This window comes from Pristiophorus japonicus, chromosome 8, assembly GCF_044704955.1.
Source record: "Pristiophorus japonicus isolate sPriJap1 chromosome 8, sPriJap1.hap1, whole genome shotgun sequence".
NCBI classification, from domain to species: domain Eukaryota; kingdom Metazoa; phylum Chordata; class Chondrichthyes; family Pristiophoridae; genus Pristiophorus; species Pristiophorus japonicus.
In genome coordinates, this window is record NC_091984.1 from 46,254,171 (window position 1) to 46,272,042 (window position 17,872).

Here is a 17,872-nt window from a genome sequence, read left to right on the forward strand (position 1 = left end):
CCTGCATAGACGACATGTACCCTAGACCACGGTTTGGAGGGCCAAGACCAGAAACTTAGCGGCACCTCCCTGGGTACATTGCTTAACTGCGAGCATGTATTACATCTGTGAACAGAGGACTCTAAGACCGCATCGATACCACACGTGGGATCTGGCTATCGCTTTCATCATTACGATGCCTGGGTGGGTACTGTGGAGATCATTGATGAAGGTGTCTCTGCCCTTCTTGGGGACCACTACTCGATTGTCCCACAGAAGGCAGTCTGCCTGTATAGACATTTCATCTTTGCGCCACTGGAAACGCTTTATCTCTTCCTGCATTTCCACTGGGACACTGGACCAGCTCCAGTGAAGCACACAGCTTTTAACTAGAGATAATAAGGGGTTCTGGTTTTGATCTGCCGGGCAGTGATGGGTAATTGCTCACTCTCAAATGCTTCCATAACCATGGCTAGATCTGCGGGCTGCGTCATTTCCACCCCCAAGGGCAATGGCAGCCTACTGAGAGTTTTCTGTGCCTGGCCTGTGGCGGATGGCGTAGTTGTATGCGGACGTGAGCGTCCATCTCTGGATGCAGGCCGATGCGTTGGTATTTATCCCTTTACTCTCGCAAAACAGGGATATAAATGACTTATGGTCAGTTTCCAATTTGAATTTTAGCCCAAACAGGTATTGATGCATTTTCTTTACCCCATCGACACATGCTAACGCTTCTTTTTCAATCATGTTGTAGGCTCTCTCCTGCCTTAGACAGACTCCTGGATGCATAAGCAACCGGTTGCAGTTTCCCAAAATAATTAGCTTGTTGCAATACACAACCTGCACCATATGACGACACATCACATGCTAGTACCAAATGCTTACATGGATCATACAACACAAGCAATTTGTTTGAGCATAACAATTTTCTCGCTTTTACAAAGGCATTTTCTTGGCTTTTGCCCCAAACCCATTCACCCCCTTTTCGTAGTAAGACATGTCATTCTAGCAGGGTGCTGAGACCCGGTACGAAGTTACCAAAGTAGTTCAAGAGTCCCAGAAACGACTGAGGATCCGTCACGTTCCGTGGCCTCGGTGCGTTCTCGATTGCCTCCGTCTTCGCGTTGGTGGGTCTGATGCCGTCCGCCGCAATCCTCCTTCCCAGGAACTCCATTTCAGTCACCAGGAAAACGCACTTCGAGCATTTTAACCTGAGCCACACACAGTTGAGTCGACTAAGAACCTCCTCCAGGTTCTGCAGATGCTCGACTGTGTTCCGACCTGTGACCAAAATGTCGTCCCGGAAGACCACGGTGTGCGGGACCGACTTCAGTAAACTTTCCATGTTTCTCTGGAATATCGCCGCCGCTGATCGGATTCCATACGGGCATCTGTTATAAACAAAAAGATCTTTGTGCGCGTTGATGCAGGTGATGGCCTTCGATGATTCCTCCAGTTCCTGCATCATTTAGGCTGAAGTCAGATCCAGCTTCGTGAACGTCTTTCCTCCCGCCAGCGTTGCAAAGAGATCATCAGCTTTTGGTAGTGGGTATTGGTCCTGCAGGGAGAAATGATTGATAGTTACTTTGTAATCGCAACAGATTCTGACGGTGCCTTCTCCTTTGAAGACTGGAACAATAGGACTGGCCCACTCGCTGAACCCGATCGGTGAAATGATGCCCTCTCGTTGCAGCCGGTCTAGCTCGATCTCTACCCTTTCTCTCATCATGTACGGTACTGCTCTCGCCTTGTGATGGATGGGTCGCGTCCCCGGAATTAGGTGGATCTGCACTTTTGCTCCTTGGAATTTCCCGATGCCTGGTTCGAACAGAAAGGAAATTTGTTTAAGATCTGGACACACGAAGTGTCGTCAGTGGGCGATAGCGCTTGGATGTCGTCCCAGTTCCAGCGTTTCTTTCCTGGCGAGCTCCTGCCGAGCAGCGTGGGTACCATCCAGAGTTGTAGCTTGTGCACCACTCCATCGTAGGAGACCTTTACGGTAGCACTGCCGATTACAGGAATCAGTTCTTTCGTGTAAGTTCTTAGTTTCATGTGAATTGGAGTTAGGACTGGCCTTGAAGCCTTGTTGCACCACAACCTTTCCAAAGTCTTTTTGCCCATGATGGACTGGCTTGCGCCCATGTCCAGCTCCATTGACACCAGGAGTCCATTTAGTTCAACATTCAGCATTATTGTGGGACAATTTGTGGTGAATGTGTGTACCCCATGTTCCTCTGCCTCCTCTATCTGAGGCTCTCTTTCATCGTGATCCTCTTCTGCAACATGGTGGTTTGCAGGTTTAACAGGTTTAGCTGCTCACCTGCACACTCGTTGGAGGTATCCCATTATTCCACAGCCCTTGCAAACGTATCCTTTGAATCGGCATGAATGGAAATGATGATCACCCCTGCAGCGCCAGCAAGCTGTTAATGGCCTTGCATTCATCACCCTTGATGGTGGATTTTGAGACATCTGCGGACATGTAGCTGCAGATATGTGTGACCTGTCCTGTACGTTATGATTTGCAAACAACATCACTTTGTTCACAGTACTTGTAGCAGCACTTGAGTGTGGAGAGATTTGCTTAGTATTGTCACTGGTGGCAATGAACACATGGGCTATCGTTATGGCCTTACTCATGGTTGGGATCTCTACAGTCAAAAGTTTGCGAAGTATGGTTTCATAGCCAATGCCAAGTATGAAAAAGTCTCTGAGCATGTGCTCCAAATGTCCTTCAAATTCGCAATGTCCTGCAAGGTGTCTTAGCTCAGTGACATAACTCGCCACTTCCTGGCCTTCAGACCTTTTGTAGGTGTAGAACCTGTACCTCGCCATCAGAACGCTTTCCTTCAGGTTCAAATGCTCTCAGACCAGTGTGCACAAATCGTCATATGATTTTCTCCGTGGGTTTCGTTGGAGTGAGCAGATTCTTCATGAGGCCATACATTGGTGCTCCACAGACGGTGAGGAGGATCGCCTTTCGTTTGGCAGCGCTCTCTTCCCCATCTAGCTCATTGGCCACGAAGTATTGGTCGAGTTGCTCCACAAAAGTTTCCCAATCATCTCTCTCCGAAAATTTCTCCAGGATGCCCACTGTTCTCTGCATCTTTGGGTTTGCTATCTGTATCTCGTCGCCAGTTGTGGAGAAAGAGTCAGACTGAACACTATGAGCTCAAAGTAAAGTGTGACCATAGTCTTTTATTGCAGGTCTCCAGAGTGCCTCTGCAACCTATGAAGCCTTCTTAAATACCTCTGCTCCCAAGGGATTATGGGATCCCTTGGGGGAATGAGCTCTCTGGTGGCTGTACAGAGTAAATACAAGTCCACATATATAACAACTAACCTCACATTTTCCCACATTATAGTCCATTTGCCAAATTTTTGCCCAGTTATTTAACCTATCTATATCCCTTTGAAAACTCTTTGGGCTGGATTTTCATTTGCAGGCTTTTTTGGGCGATAATGGCGGCACAGTAAATTTTGCAGTGGGAAATGGTTTGCGTCTGCAGCATAATGATTCAGCAGCTGGGCCCTGAGTGTGGAGCGGAGTGCTAAAGGATGCTTTCCACAACTGTTTTAGTGTGCTAGGCCGGCTGAGCAACTAAAAATCCGTTGCTAAAGAGCCTGCCTCGGAGTACCCTAAGAGAGAGGGAAAAGAAATATCCAAAAGAAACACAAAAGACAATACCAAAGCCTTGCTCACCCCACATAAAGATAAGTTGCAAATTTAACAAAAATAAAAACAATCATTCTTACCTCATGTAATCATTCCTTCACTCACCGCCGCCGGAACAGTTCGGACTGCCCGCTTTCCCATGCGGCGTGCTACGGAGCGCTACAGGGTCAACACGAAACAAAAATCATAGCGCTGTCGAAACCGGGGGCATTGAACACCAGCTTGACGCTCCTGGGCAGTATTGCTCAGCGCCCCTGCAAAACCGGCAACAAATTTCCCAGCAGGGCGCTGGAAGCAAATTTGGCTATGATCCACTCGGTCCCTTCATCCAAGTCATTAATGTACATTGTAAATTGTTGAGGCTCCAGCACTGATTTCTGTGGCAGCCCACTAATTACTGATTGCCAATCTGATAATGACCTATTTATCCCGACTCTCTGTTTTCTGTTAGTTAGCCAATCCTCGATCGATGCGAATATATTACCCCCAACCCCGTGAGCTCTTATCTTGTGCAGTACCCTTTTATGTGGCACCTTATCGAATGCCTTTTAGAAATTCAAATGAACTCCATGTACTGGTTCCCCTTTATCCACCCTGCACCCTGCATCTTCAAAGAACTCTAATAAATTTGTCAAACACGATTTCTTTTTCATAAAACCATGTTGACTCTGCTTGATTGCATTATGATTTTCTAAATGTCCTGCTACTACTTCCTTCATAATGACAGATGTTAGGCTAACTGGCCTATAGTTTCCTGCTTTCAGTCTCCCTCCATTCTTGTGGTTTTCCAATCCGCTGGAATCTTTCCAGAATCCAGGGAATTTTGGAAGACAACAACCAATGCATCCACTATCTCTGCAGCCACTTCTTTTAAGACCCTAGAATGCAGGCCATCAGGTCCACGGGACTTGCCCACCTTCAGTCGCATTAGTTTGCCTAGTGACGTACAACATGTTAGAAGGTCTTGACTGATTAATGCTTCTAAAATGCTTGTTTAGTGCAACAAATATCCCATCACCCTTGTATACATTTCCAAAATATACATTTTCAAAAATTCACAGGCTTATTAGCATTTGCTTGACTGGTTGCTAGAAAAAGGTGCAATCGCAGTAGGAAAGTGTAAGTGACGACAGTTTCCATCTCCACTCATTTATACACCAAGATTAAACAAACTAACATAATGCAGGGGTTACACCTAATGATCCAGCTTAGAATATATAAAACTTTCCAGCTATCCCTTTAAAGAACAAAATGACAAACGTTTCCAAGGCTCATACCCACACTTAGAAGACAGCACTAGGGTACCAGAAAATGTCTTCATGTAATCATAGAATCCTAGAAATTTATAGTACGGAAGGAGGCCATTTCGGCCCATCGTGCCCCTGCAGACCAACAAGAGGCTATCCAGCCTAATCCCACTTTCCAGCTCTCGGTCTGTAGCCCTGTACTTTAAGTGCACATCCAAGTACTTTTTAAATGTGGTGAGGATTTCTGCCTCTACCACCCTTTCAGACAGTGAGTCCCAGACCCCCCCCCCACCCTCTGGGTGAAGAAATTTCCCCTCAACTCCCCTCTAAACCTTCTACTAATTACTTTAAATTTATGCCCCCTGGTTGTTGACCCCTCTGCTAAGGGAAATAGGCCCTTTCTGTCCACTCAATCTAGGCCCCTCATAATTTTATACACCTTAATGAGGGCTCCGCTCAGCCTCCTCTGTTCCAAGGAAAACAAACCCAGCCTATCCAATCTGTCCTCATAGCTAAAATTCTCTACTCCCGGCAACATCCTTGTAAATCTTCTCTGTACCCTCTCCAGTGCAATCACATCCTTCCGGTAATGCGGTGACCAGAACTGGTCGTGATACTCTAGCTGTGGCCTAACTAATGTTTAATACAGTTCAAGCATAACCTCCTTGCTCCTATATTCTATGCCTCGGCTAATAAAGGCCAGCATTCTGTATGCCATCTTAACCACCTTATCTACCTGGCCTGCTACCTTAAGGGATCCGTGGACATGCACTTGTCCAAGGTCTCTTTGTTCCTCGACACTTCTCATTGTCCTACCATGTAATATATATATTTCCTTGTTAGCCCTCCCAAAATACATTACCTCACACTTCTCTGGATTGAATTCCATTTGTCACTGTTCTGCTCACCTGCTCAGTTGATTGATATCTTCCTGCAGTCTACAGCTTTCTTCTTCATTATGAACAGCTGATTTTAGTATCATCTGCATACTTCTTAAGCATATCCCCTATAATCAAGTCTCGATCATTATTGTATTATCACAAAAAGCAAGGGACCCACTACTGAGCCCTGTGGAACCCCACTGGGAACAGCTTTCCAGTCATAAAAACACCCATCAACCATTACCCTTTGCTTCCTGCCTTTGAGCCAATTTTGGATCCAACTTGCCACTTTGCCCTGTATCCCATGGGCTTTTACTTTCTTGACCAGTCTACCATGTGGGACCTTATCAAAAACCTTGCCAAAATCCATATATCATCATCATCATAGGCAGTCCCTCGATGATGACTTGGTTCTACGTCAAAAAGTTCACAGGTGTTTCAATGAAGGACCTAATATTCCAGATCCCGAACTACATCCTGAAGGGTGGAAGATGCCTGTGCATGGACTTTTTTAACGTGTGGTGGCCGTTGCACACCAGCCACCACATGGGCTTGACAGAGCTAGGTCTTGGTCCAGTGGCAAGGATTAACCAAGATGACTGGAGACCAGCTCTGCTGCACAGACCTAGTGCGCACACATATTGCAGTGTGGGCTGGCCCGTGCTGCCCCTGGGCCCTCGCCTCTCTGGGCCCCGAACTCATGCCTCTACTGGGTCCCGATCACATCCCTCTGCAATCTCTCGCTGCTCCTGTGCCCTGACCTCGCTGCTCCTGCTGTACCTGACTGCGCTCCAATCACCGACCTGGATCTTGGTGATGTCCAATCTAGTCGCCCGCTTCGCTGCCGTTGCTCTCCTGTTCCAGCACATGCTGCTCTCTGGAGTGGTAGGCCGCCATGCTGCTCTTTCCGCTCCCCGGCCTGCTCTGATGGTGCTCACAGGCCGGGGGGGCCGTGCAGACTGCACCAAACGCACTCTCCTCATCGACCCTCCTTCTTAACTCCTCAAAAAATTCAATCAAGTTAGTCAGACACAACCTTTCCTTAACAAACCTGTGCTGCCTGTCCTTGATTAATCCATGTCTTTCTAAATGAAGATTTATGCTGTCCTTCAGAATTCTTTCCAATAAATTTCCCACCACCGAGGTTAGGCTGACTGGCCTGTAATTACTCAGTCTATCCCTTTCTCCCTTTTAAAACAAAGGTACCACATTAGCAGTCCTCCAGTCCTCCAGCGTCACACCTGAAGCCAGAGAGGATTGGAAAATTTCTGGGTCTGGACATTCAATGCGGTAATCATTCTTTCACATCATAACAGGAAAGCAGAAATGCTTCTAAAGGGAAGATCAAAGTCAAAGAAAGTATATTGTGATGAATAGATTAAAGTGTTTAACCATATTCATGATGCTCTAATATTCCTCATCTTTGACCCTTCCAAGATCATTCATACCGTGAATGAATTTAACAAACAGTTAGAATGTTCATAGTCTGTGTGGTTTGCTTGAACTAAAAATGGGGTATGATTCTACGTATAAAATTCTTGCAGGCAACATGCCTAGCACGTCACATGTAATGTTCCATAATGGCAAGTTATACAGCTGGATTTCTTTATAAAAGTATGCTGTATCCTTTCCACATTGTGCTTCCCAAGAGTACATCTGAATCCACTTAGGTTAGCATTAGACAGTGACTATTGCTGCTAAATGACTAGAAAGAGAAAATAAATGGATTCTATACATACTGTGCTCATTTCTGTCAACTAAATGCTTTCACCTGTCACTTCCTGTTAAATAAACATTCTCCAGGCTAGATTACATATGTTTGCAGTCCATATAACACAGAGCCATATTCCTCACAATGTCCTACATGGACTACTGTTGTACATTTAGTTTCCCTACAAGATGTTATAGAATGAATTCTAACAGTGCAAAATAATAGCACATATTTTACAATATGTAATATGGTATGGAATGTACTGTGGAGCCCAGACAGGATTAACTGCATTTAGCCAAACAGAAAGCTGATCCTGGGGGATTTATCCTGATTGAATGTTTAAGTGATTTTATTAGATTAATAACATGAGGGGAGAAATTGCTCCTTGGTTGGGTACACTATGCATCAAGATATCAGTCTGATATACTGTATATGGCCATTCCCATGGGATCCTGGGATTTGCTCCGTGATTAATTATGTATGGTAAGCTGCTGACCACCCACCAGGTTGCCCTTGAGAGCTCACACATTGGAAAGTGAGACTTACAACCACTGGCGTATATTTAAGGAGATATTTCATAACTCTCAAGAAAAATATATTCCAGTGAGGAGGAAAGGGTGTAAAATAAAAGATAGCCATCCGTGGCTAACTAAAGAAATAAAGGATGATAACCAATTAAAAACAAGGGCTTACACAAAGTGGCCAAAACTAGTGCGAGGACAGAAGATTGTGAAGCTTTTAAAAGCCAGCAAAGAATGACTAAAAAAAATGAATAAAAAGGGGAAAATAGACTATGAAAATAAACTAGCACAAAATATAAAAAAATAGCAAAAGTTACGACAGGTATATTAAAAGGAAAAGAGTGGCTAAAGTAGATGTTGGTCCCTTAGAGGACGAGACCAGGGAATTAATGATGGGGAACATGGAGATGGCAAAAACTCTGAACAAATATTTTGTATCAGTCTTTACAGTAGAGGGCACTAAAAATACCTCAACAGTGGATAGTCAAGGGGCTATAGGGGGAGAGAAAATGAACACAATCACAATCACTAAGGAGGTGGTACTCAGTAAGATAATGGGACTAAAGGCGGATATATCCCCTGGACCTGATGGCTTGCATCCAAGGGTCTTAAGAGAAGTAGCGGCAGGGATTGTGGATGCATTGGTTGTAATTTACCAAAATTGCCTGGATTCTGGGGAAGTCCCAGCAGATTGGAAAACTGCAAATGCAACGCTCCTATTTAAAAAAGAAGGCAGACAGAAAGTAGAAAACTATAGACCAGTTAGCCAACATCTGTGGTTGGGAAAATGTTGGAGTCCATTATTAAAGAAGCAGCAGCAGGACATTTGGAAAAACGTAATTCAGTCAGGCAGAGTCAGCATGGATTTATGAAGGGGAAGTCATGTTTGACAAATTTGCTGGAATTCTTTGAGGATGTAACGAACAGGGAACCAGTGGATGTGGTGTATTTGGACTTCCAGAAGGCATTTGACAAGGTGCCACATAAAAGGTTACTGCACAAGATAAAAGTTCACTGGGTTGGGGGTAATATATTAGCATGGATAGAGGATTGGCTAACTAACAGAAAACAGAGAGTCGGGATAAATGGTTCATTTTTGGGTTGGCAATCAGTAACTAGTGGGGTGCCGCACGGATCAATGCTGGGACCCCAACTATTTACAATCTATATTAACGACTTGGAAGAAGGGACCGAGTGTAACGTAGCTAAGTTTGCTGACGATACAAAGATGGGAGGAAAAGCAATGTGTGAGGAGGACACAACAAACATGCAAAAGGACATAGACAGGCTAAGTGAGTGGGCAAAAATTTGGGAGATGGTGTATAATGTTGGAAAGTGTGAGGTCATGCACTTGGCAGAAAAAAAAACGAAGAGCAAGTTATTATTTAAATGGAGAAAGATTGCAAAGTGCCACAGTACAGCGGGACCTGGGGGTACTGGTGCATGAAACACAAATGGGTAGTATGCAGGTACAGCAAATGATCAGGAAAGCCAATGGAATCTTGGTCTTTATTGCAAAGGGGATGGAGTATAAAAGCATGGAAGTCTTGCTACAGTTATACAAGGTATTGGTGAGGCCACACCTGGAATACTACGTACAGTTTTGGTTTCCATATTTAAGAGCTTTGGAGGCAGTTCAGAGAAGGTTCACTAGGTTGATTCTGGGGATGAGGAGGTTGATTTATGAGGAAAGGTTGAGGAGGTTGGGCCTCTACTCATTGGAATTCAGAAGAATGAGAGGTGATCTTATCGAAACATATAAGATTATGAGGGGGCTTGACAAGGTGGATGCAGAGAGGATGTTTCCACTGATGAGGGAGACTAGAACTAGAGGGCATGATCTTAGAATAAGGGGCCACCCATTTAAAACTGAGATGAGGAGGAATTTTTTCTCTAGAAGGTTGTAAATCTGTGGAATTCGCTGCCTCAGAGAGCTGTGGAAGCCAGGACATTGAATAAATTTAAGACAGAAATAGACAGTTTCTTAACCGATAAGGGAATAAGCGGTTAAGGGGAGTGGGCAGGGAAGTGGATCTGTATTCATGATCGGATCAGCCATAATCGTATTAAATGGCGGAGCAGGCTTGAGGGGCTGTATGGCCTACTCCTGCTCCTATTTTTTATGTTCTTATATTCTTGTGCTGCAGCAATTTAAAGAGCCGTTACAGCGAAGTGTCCAATAGATACTTTTTCATCCACCATACTGCACTCACTAATAAAACTATGGATATTGATGTAAAAATGGAGTTGCAGCTACAGACATAAGAACATAAGAAGTAAGAGCAGGAGTAGGCCATTTGGCCCCTCGACCCTGCTCCGCCATTCAATAATATTATGGTTGATTTTCTACCTCAACTCCATTTTCCTGCACTATCCCCATATTCCTCGATTCCCTCAATATCCAAAAATCTATCAATCTCTGTCTTGAAAGTACTCAAAGACTGAGCCTCCACAGGCCTCTGGGCTAGTGAATTCCAGAGATTCACCACCCTCTGAGTGAAGAAGTTTCTCCTCATCTCAGTCCTAAATGACCGACCCCTTATTCTGAGACTGTGACCCCTGGTTCTAGACTCCTCAGCCAGAGGAAACATCCTCCCTGCATCTACCCTGTCAAGCTCTGTAAGAATTTTGTATGTTTCAATGAGATCACCTCTCATTCTTCTAAACTCTAGAGAATATAGGCCTAATCTACTCAATCTCTCCTCATAGGACAATTCCCCCATCCCAGGGATAAGTCTGATGAACCTTCGTTGCACTCCCTCAATGGCAAGTATATCCTTCCTTCGGTAAGGAGACCAAAACTGTACACAATACTCCAGATGCGGTCTCACCAGGGCCCTATATAATTGCAGTAAGACATCTTTACTCTTATACTCAAATCCTCTTGTACTAAAGGCCAACATACCATTTGCTTTTTTAATTGCTTGCTGTACCTGCATGTTAACTTTCAGTGATTCATGTACAAGGACACCCAGGTCCCTCTGAACACCAACAGTTCCCAATTTCTCCCCATTTAAAAAATACTCTGCTTTTCTATTTTTCCAAAGTGGATAACTTCACATTTCTCTACATTATATTCCATTTGCCATGTTCTTGTCCACTCACTTAGCCTGTCTATATCCCCTTGAAGTCTCTTTGCATCTTTCTTACAACTTACATTCCCACCTAGCTTTGTATCATCAGCAAACTTGGATATACTCCATTTTGTCCCCTCATCCAAATCATTGATATATATCATGAATAGCTGGGGCCCAAGCACCGATCCTTGTGGCACCCCACTAGGTACAGCCTGCCAACCCGAAAATAACCCATTAGTCCTACTCTCTGCTTTCTATCCATTAACCAATACTCAATCCCTGCTAGTGTATTATCCCCAAACCTATGTGCCCTAATTTTGTTCAATAACCTCTTGTGTAGTAGCTTATTGAATGCCTTCTGAAAATCCAAATACACCACATCCACTGGTTCCCCCCTAATCTATTCTGCAAGTTACAACCTCAAAAATTCTAATGACAAAGTGATACATAAAGAAATTTGCACTGCTTTATTCACATTTTAAAAATGCATTTGTCATTGTAATGATTACAGGCTGGATTTTCGGTTAATTTGCGGCCCATTTAGCGCCTCGGTGAGATGCAAAAATGTATTTTTGGGCGTCAAATGAGGCGCACAAGATTTTGCACCCGGGCGGAACTTTCACCAATGGTTTGTGGCGGCACTAAGACTTACCGCCCCGTCGCTGTCTTGACCGTTGGGATGACGTAAATCGTCGTGCATCGCTGCGCTAGTGCCCCAGGCGGAACTTTCGCCTGATTTTGCGTCTGCCCAAGGATCCACCCAGAAAAAACAGTCAGACCCAGGGTGCACCAAGCACTAATGGCGCCATGTTGAAAGTGAAGGAGGAAGTCGCAGTTGTGAGTGAATAAGACGGTTGGGAGAACGCTACGTTACTGCATACTTTTGATTGTGAAATTTCATGTGAGTTTCTAATTGGTTTTATAAAGGACATTTTAAAAGATGGGGGCCATGCTAGGTCGGGAGCCATTCAGCCTGGCTGCTATTGCCATACGACTTCAAGCTGGAAGAAGGCATATCATTGATCATTTGCCATGTAATCGAAGAGGTCACAGACGTATGGGGTGGAGGCCTTATCTCCCACAAATTTATAGGGAACATCGCTCATACCTCCAACTCTCTGAGGGTTAGAGAGCTGGCAGTATGAGCTCTCCAGTTAGAAAGTTGCGCAACTAATAATAAGTGCTGACAGAGATATGCCAGTTCATACAGGCGGACCTACAACCTACCAGCAGCAACAGGACTGCACTGCCCGTCGAGGTGAAGGTGACTGGGCAGTTGCCTTCTATGCCTCATGCTCCTTCCAGACATCAGCAGGGGGACATATGCTCCATCTCGTAGCACGCTACGCATTGCTGCATTCCGCAGGTGACTGTACGCATGCAGGATGGACTTCATAAACTTTCCAATGACCAAAGAGACCCAAAATAGGTTTTGGATGATTTGCTGGTTTCCCCAAGGTTCAGGGTGCCATTGACTGTATGCACATTGCCCTGCAAGCACCTTTAGAGAATCCAGAGGTTTTCTGAAACCGAAAGCGATTCCATTCACTGAATGTACAGATTGTCTGTGACCATACTCAATGCATCATGGCTGTCAATGCCCAATATCCAGGGAGCATTCATGATGCTTTCATCTTGCGCGAGAGCAGTGTCTTATACCTGTTTGAGTGTCAACCACAAGGCCAGAGCTGGAAGTTCAGGGACAAAGGTTACAGCCTCGCCACCTGGCTTATGAACCCCCTCTGGAACCCTCAGACAGAAGCCGAGCATCGCTATAATGAGAGCCATGCAGCCACATGCAACATCGTCGAACAGACAATTGGAGCACTCAAGCAGCACTTCTGATGCCTGGACCACTCTGGAGGCTGCCTGCAATGCTCCCCTCAGCAGGCCTGTGAGTTCATTGTGGTGTGCTGCATGCTACACAACTTAGCCATCATGAGGGGACAGGATTTGCCACTGGGGATTGCAGACCACCTCAGGAGAAAGAGGAGGAGGAGGAGGAGGAAGACAAGGAAGAGGAGCCTGGCGAGGAACCCACGCCACTACCACCACCACAACCACAGGGGAGACATCGTGGAGATTTTGCTGCTGCAAAAGCCGTACGTCGACAACTCATAATTGAACGCTTTGCTTGAAGAGTGAACAGCCAGTTTGAGCGTTGCCTGGCCATTCTATCCCACCATGTTGACTATTCCCCCTCTTATTCTGCAAATGAGACACTACACAGGAATGATTAAGGTGAAGAAAAATGTACTGAACATTGTAACATTGTAAACTTTGTATCCTTCACTGTGACACTTAAATAAAATAATGAGCTGCATCCAGCAGTCTGATAATTCAAGAACATTTTCAGAACATAATCCAGCATCAAGAACATAATCCAGCAGTGTGACACTTAAATTAAATCCTGCTCCACTATATTTTAGCACCATCTTTTGCCCCCCTTCCCTTCATGCCCCTCCCTTGCCTGCTGCTCCTTATCAAAGTGGCACCAGGGCGTGCAGCAAGGCTGCCAGAGCACTCCTGTGTTGGGGGAGAGACAATGGAGACAGCTTCTGGACATAGAAGGCCTGGTTTCTGACTGGCTAGCCTCTTCATCAGCGTCGCTAGTCACAGGTGGTTTGGGTGACAACCGTCGCTGATGCTTGGTTGGCGACTGAATGGGGGGAGACGGAATGCTGTCATCTGGAGGAATGACACCACCTCCCATATTTCTGGAGCCACTCAGTCGCCGACGGGGCTGACCCCTAGCAACCGGAGCACGATGTAAACTAATACCTTGCTGGCCTGCTCCGGAACCGTCACTTTTCCGTGTTACAGTGGGGAACGCAGAGAGGATGGAGGCAGGCATGGACTGCATTACTTGCCCAAGCTGAAGCAGAGCTTGTGCCTGTGGTGCGCCATATTCTGCAAGGGCTCGTGCCACACTCTCCGGGACTCCGGGCATTGATGGCCTCACTGGTATCATGGCTCACACTGACAATCTGGTCCCAGGAGCCTCGTAATCCTCGAACCCAGAGAACGGCACATCCTCCCCAGAAGAGCTGAGTGCCAATGGTGGAGCAGGGTTCGCAGAATGCTGATCCGGAATCAGCTCAGCCGTATCCTCCTCTTCCTCCTCCTCCTCTTCCAGCCGTATCCTCCTCTTCCTCCTCCTCCTCTTCCAGACGATGGCCTGAAGTGGAGGGATCCCTTGAGGGATGCGACGGCTATGACTGGTCATCTGGAAGTAGAAAGTAACAGATGAGTGGTTAGCAGCAGGGGAGGGGGCAGGGTGACATGAGGAAGGTCGCATAGCACAGGCTCACTTGAAGGACCGCCGATATTCCATTATATCTAGTTCAGAGACACTGCAGGACATTGCCCCAACCAGTCCAGGGAGTGTGCAGGACATTGCCCCAACCCAGCCCAGGGAATGTGCAGGATATTGCCCCAACCCAGCCCAGGGAATGTGCAGGACATTGCCCTAACCCAGCCCAGGGAGTGTGCAGGACATTGCCCTAACCCAGCCCAGGGAGTGTGCAGGACATTGCCCCAACCCAGCCCAGGGAGTGTGCAGGACATTGCCCTAACCCAGCCCAGGGAGTGTGCAGGACATTGCCCTAACCCAGCCCAGGGAGTGTGCAGGACATTGCCCCAACCCAACCCAGGGAGTGTGCAGGACATTGCCCTAACCCAGCCCAGGAGTGTGCAGGACATTGCCCTAACCCAGCCCAGGGAGTGTGCAGGACATTGCCCCAACCCAGCCCAGGGAATGTGCAGGACATTGCCCTAACCTAGTCCAGAGACAATGCAGGACATTGCCCCAACCAGTCCAGGGAATGTGCAGGACTTACCCTCAGTATCCGTGCAGCGTTCAGTGCCCTCATCCAACCTGTGATGCTGACGCAGCCTGCCACTCTCTCCTTGATGTTGCTGAGTGGCAGGGTCTGAGGTGGACCTGCTTGTGGTGATTATGAGATTTCTTTGCCTGCAAAGATGAAAATGGGAAGCGTTACAAGAGGGTCCATCTGCTCTTGTGGCACAGATAGCCACAAAAGCATTTCCCATACCTCAGGAGCCTCTTATCAACAAGAGCAGATATTGACGACGAGATTCAACACCGCGTCCAGTGCACCAGTGCAGCCTTTGGCCGCCTGAGGAAAAGTGTTCGAAGACCAGGCCCTCAAATCTGCCACCAAGCTCATGGTCTACAGAGCTGTAGTAATACCTGCCCTCCTGTATGGCTCAGAGACATGGACCATGTACAGTAGACACCTCAAGTTGCTGGAGAAATACCACTAACGATGTCTCCGCAAGATCCTGCAAATCCCCTGGGACGACAGATGCACCAACTTTAGCGACCTTGACCAGGCCAACATCTCCAGCATTGAAGCACTGATCGCACTTGATCAGTTTCGCTGGGCAGGCCACATTGTTCGCATGCCAGACACGAGACTGCCAACGCAAGCGCTCTACTCGGAACTCCTTCACGGCAAATGAGCCAAAGGTGGGCAGAGGAAATGTTACAAAGACACCCTCAAAGCCTCCCTGATAAAGTGCAACATCCCCATTGACACCTGGGAGTTACTGGCCAAAGACGGCACTAAGTGGAGGAAGTGCATCCGGGAGGGCGCTGAGAACCTCGAGTCTCATCACTGAGAGCATGCAGAAATCAAGTGCAGGCAGTGGAAAGAGTGTGCGGCAAACCTGTCCCACCCACCCTTTCCCTCAACGATTATTTGTCCCACCTGTGACAGGGACTGTGGTTCTCGTATTGGACTGTTCAGCCACCTAAGGACTCATTTTTGGAGTGGAAGCAAGTCTTCCTCGATTCTGAGGAACTGTCTATGATCATGATCAGCCACAAAAGCACTTATGCCATACTATCTGAATGTAATAGAGTCCTCTGTTTAATGGCCTTGGAAGTTACACGTGGTTCATCAGGACGACAGCAAAGTGGGGAGCCATCTTATGAGATCTCAGAAAGTAATCTTAATAATGTGTAAAGATCATACATGGCAAATAGTCATGCATTTTAAGAGGGGGTGCCAGGCTGCCTGTTGGCGGCCTGGCTGAACCCGGGGACATAATTGTCAGACCAACCTGGCAGTCGGCTGACAAAAATAAATATAATGGAGTCGCTAGCAGTGCGACCTCCCCTTTAAGGACAGACGCGCTGCCCAGCCACGGACAGTTCCCTGCCGGGGAAAGCTGTCAGTGGCACCGACTGGCAGCAGAGCCGCTCCTGCAGGACAATTCCTCACGAGGGGCCGAAAGCGGGTCACCGCTGGTCGGTAAGGGGTCGGCGCGTGCTTGACACGTCAGGAAAATGGGCGGAACGGAAAGCCGTTCCTGCTGCTTCCAGCCCGGGGGTCGGCCCATCTGTCTGCCCCTGGTCGGTAAGGTCTCTTCGCTCCATTCCCACCTCTTAGAGGCAGTAATGGAGCTTCTGGAGGGGGGATATTTCAGCCCCTGAGTGTTTAGTATTGTAATGATGCTATGTGTCCAGAATTGTAAAGATGTTAGTGATAAACACTGCAATGATGCTGAGTATCCAGTATTGTAATGATGTGTAGTGTCGAGAATGATAATGATGTTTAGTATCCTGTACTGTTGATTAAACAAATGAGGGAACTATTTTCTAATTCAAGTTAATCATTTTTCTGAATGAAACTTCCATTGTAAGAAGGCTCACCACCCACCTTTTCAAGGGCAACTAAGGATGGGCAATAAATGCTGATCTTGCCAGTGACACCCATATCCCGAGAATGACATTTTTAAAAATGATATGAACTGATGGGAGGAGGTTTAAAGATTCACACTATTACTCATAGATGGAAGATTCATGAAATATGGGCATACTTGTGGATGATGCCCTTTTAGTGCTGATGATGCATGCAGTCAGGCAAAGGAGAGTTGCCTAGGTTGGGCCATCGAGTAGATTGGGCCTATACTCTCTGGACTTAAAAAAACTGAGAGATGAAACATATATGGGTCCATGCTGAGGATCAGCAAATCCTTCTATGCCAGGCTGTACGACGTCAAGCCCACAGACCGTGCGGCCTCCCAGTCCTTCCTGTCGTCTATCTCGGAGGTCTTAGACGACAGCGAGTGGGAGAGTTTGGACCACCCGCTAACTCTGGACGAGATGACAAAGGCCGTCCGGTCCCTCGCGACGAGTAAAACTCCCGGAAGCGACGGCTTACCGGTCGAGTTGTATTCAGCTCTGTGGGACTGGATAGGCCCAGACCTGCTGGAAGTGTACGGCGGTATGCTTCTGGCCGGCAGCATGTCAGAATCAATGAGGAAAGGCATCATCATCCTCATCTACAAGCAGAAGGGGGAGAGGGAGGAAATCAAAAACTGGCGGCCCATTTCGCTGCTCAATGTTGACTACAAGATCCTGTCAAAAGTCATCGCCAACAGGGTCAAGTCTGCTCTGGAGCTGGTGATCCACCTGGACCAGACCTGCGCTATCCCCGGCAGGAAGATCTCTGATAGCCTCGCGCTACTAAGGGATACGATTGCTTACATGTGGGACAGAGGGGTGGACATCTGCTTAATCAGCTTGGACCAGGAGAAGGCCTTTGACAGGATATTGCACACATACCTGATGGATGTGCTCTCCAAGGTAGGGTTTGGGAAGGGTAGCCGCAATTGGATCTAATTGCTCTACACAGACATCAGTAGCACAGTTCTAATCAACGGGTGGGAAATTAAAAGCTTTCCGATCAGGTCTGGAGTCAGGCAAGGCTGTCCTCTCTCCATGTCTTGTTTATGTGCTGTATCGAACCC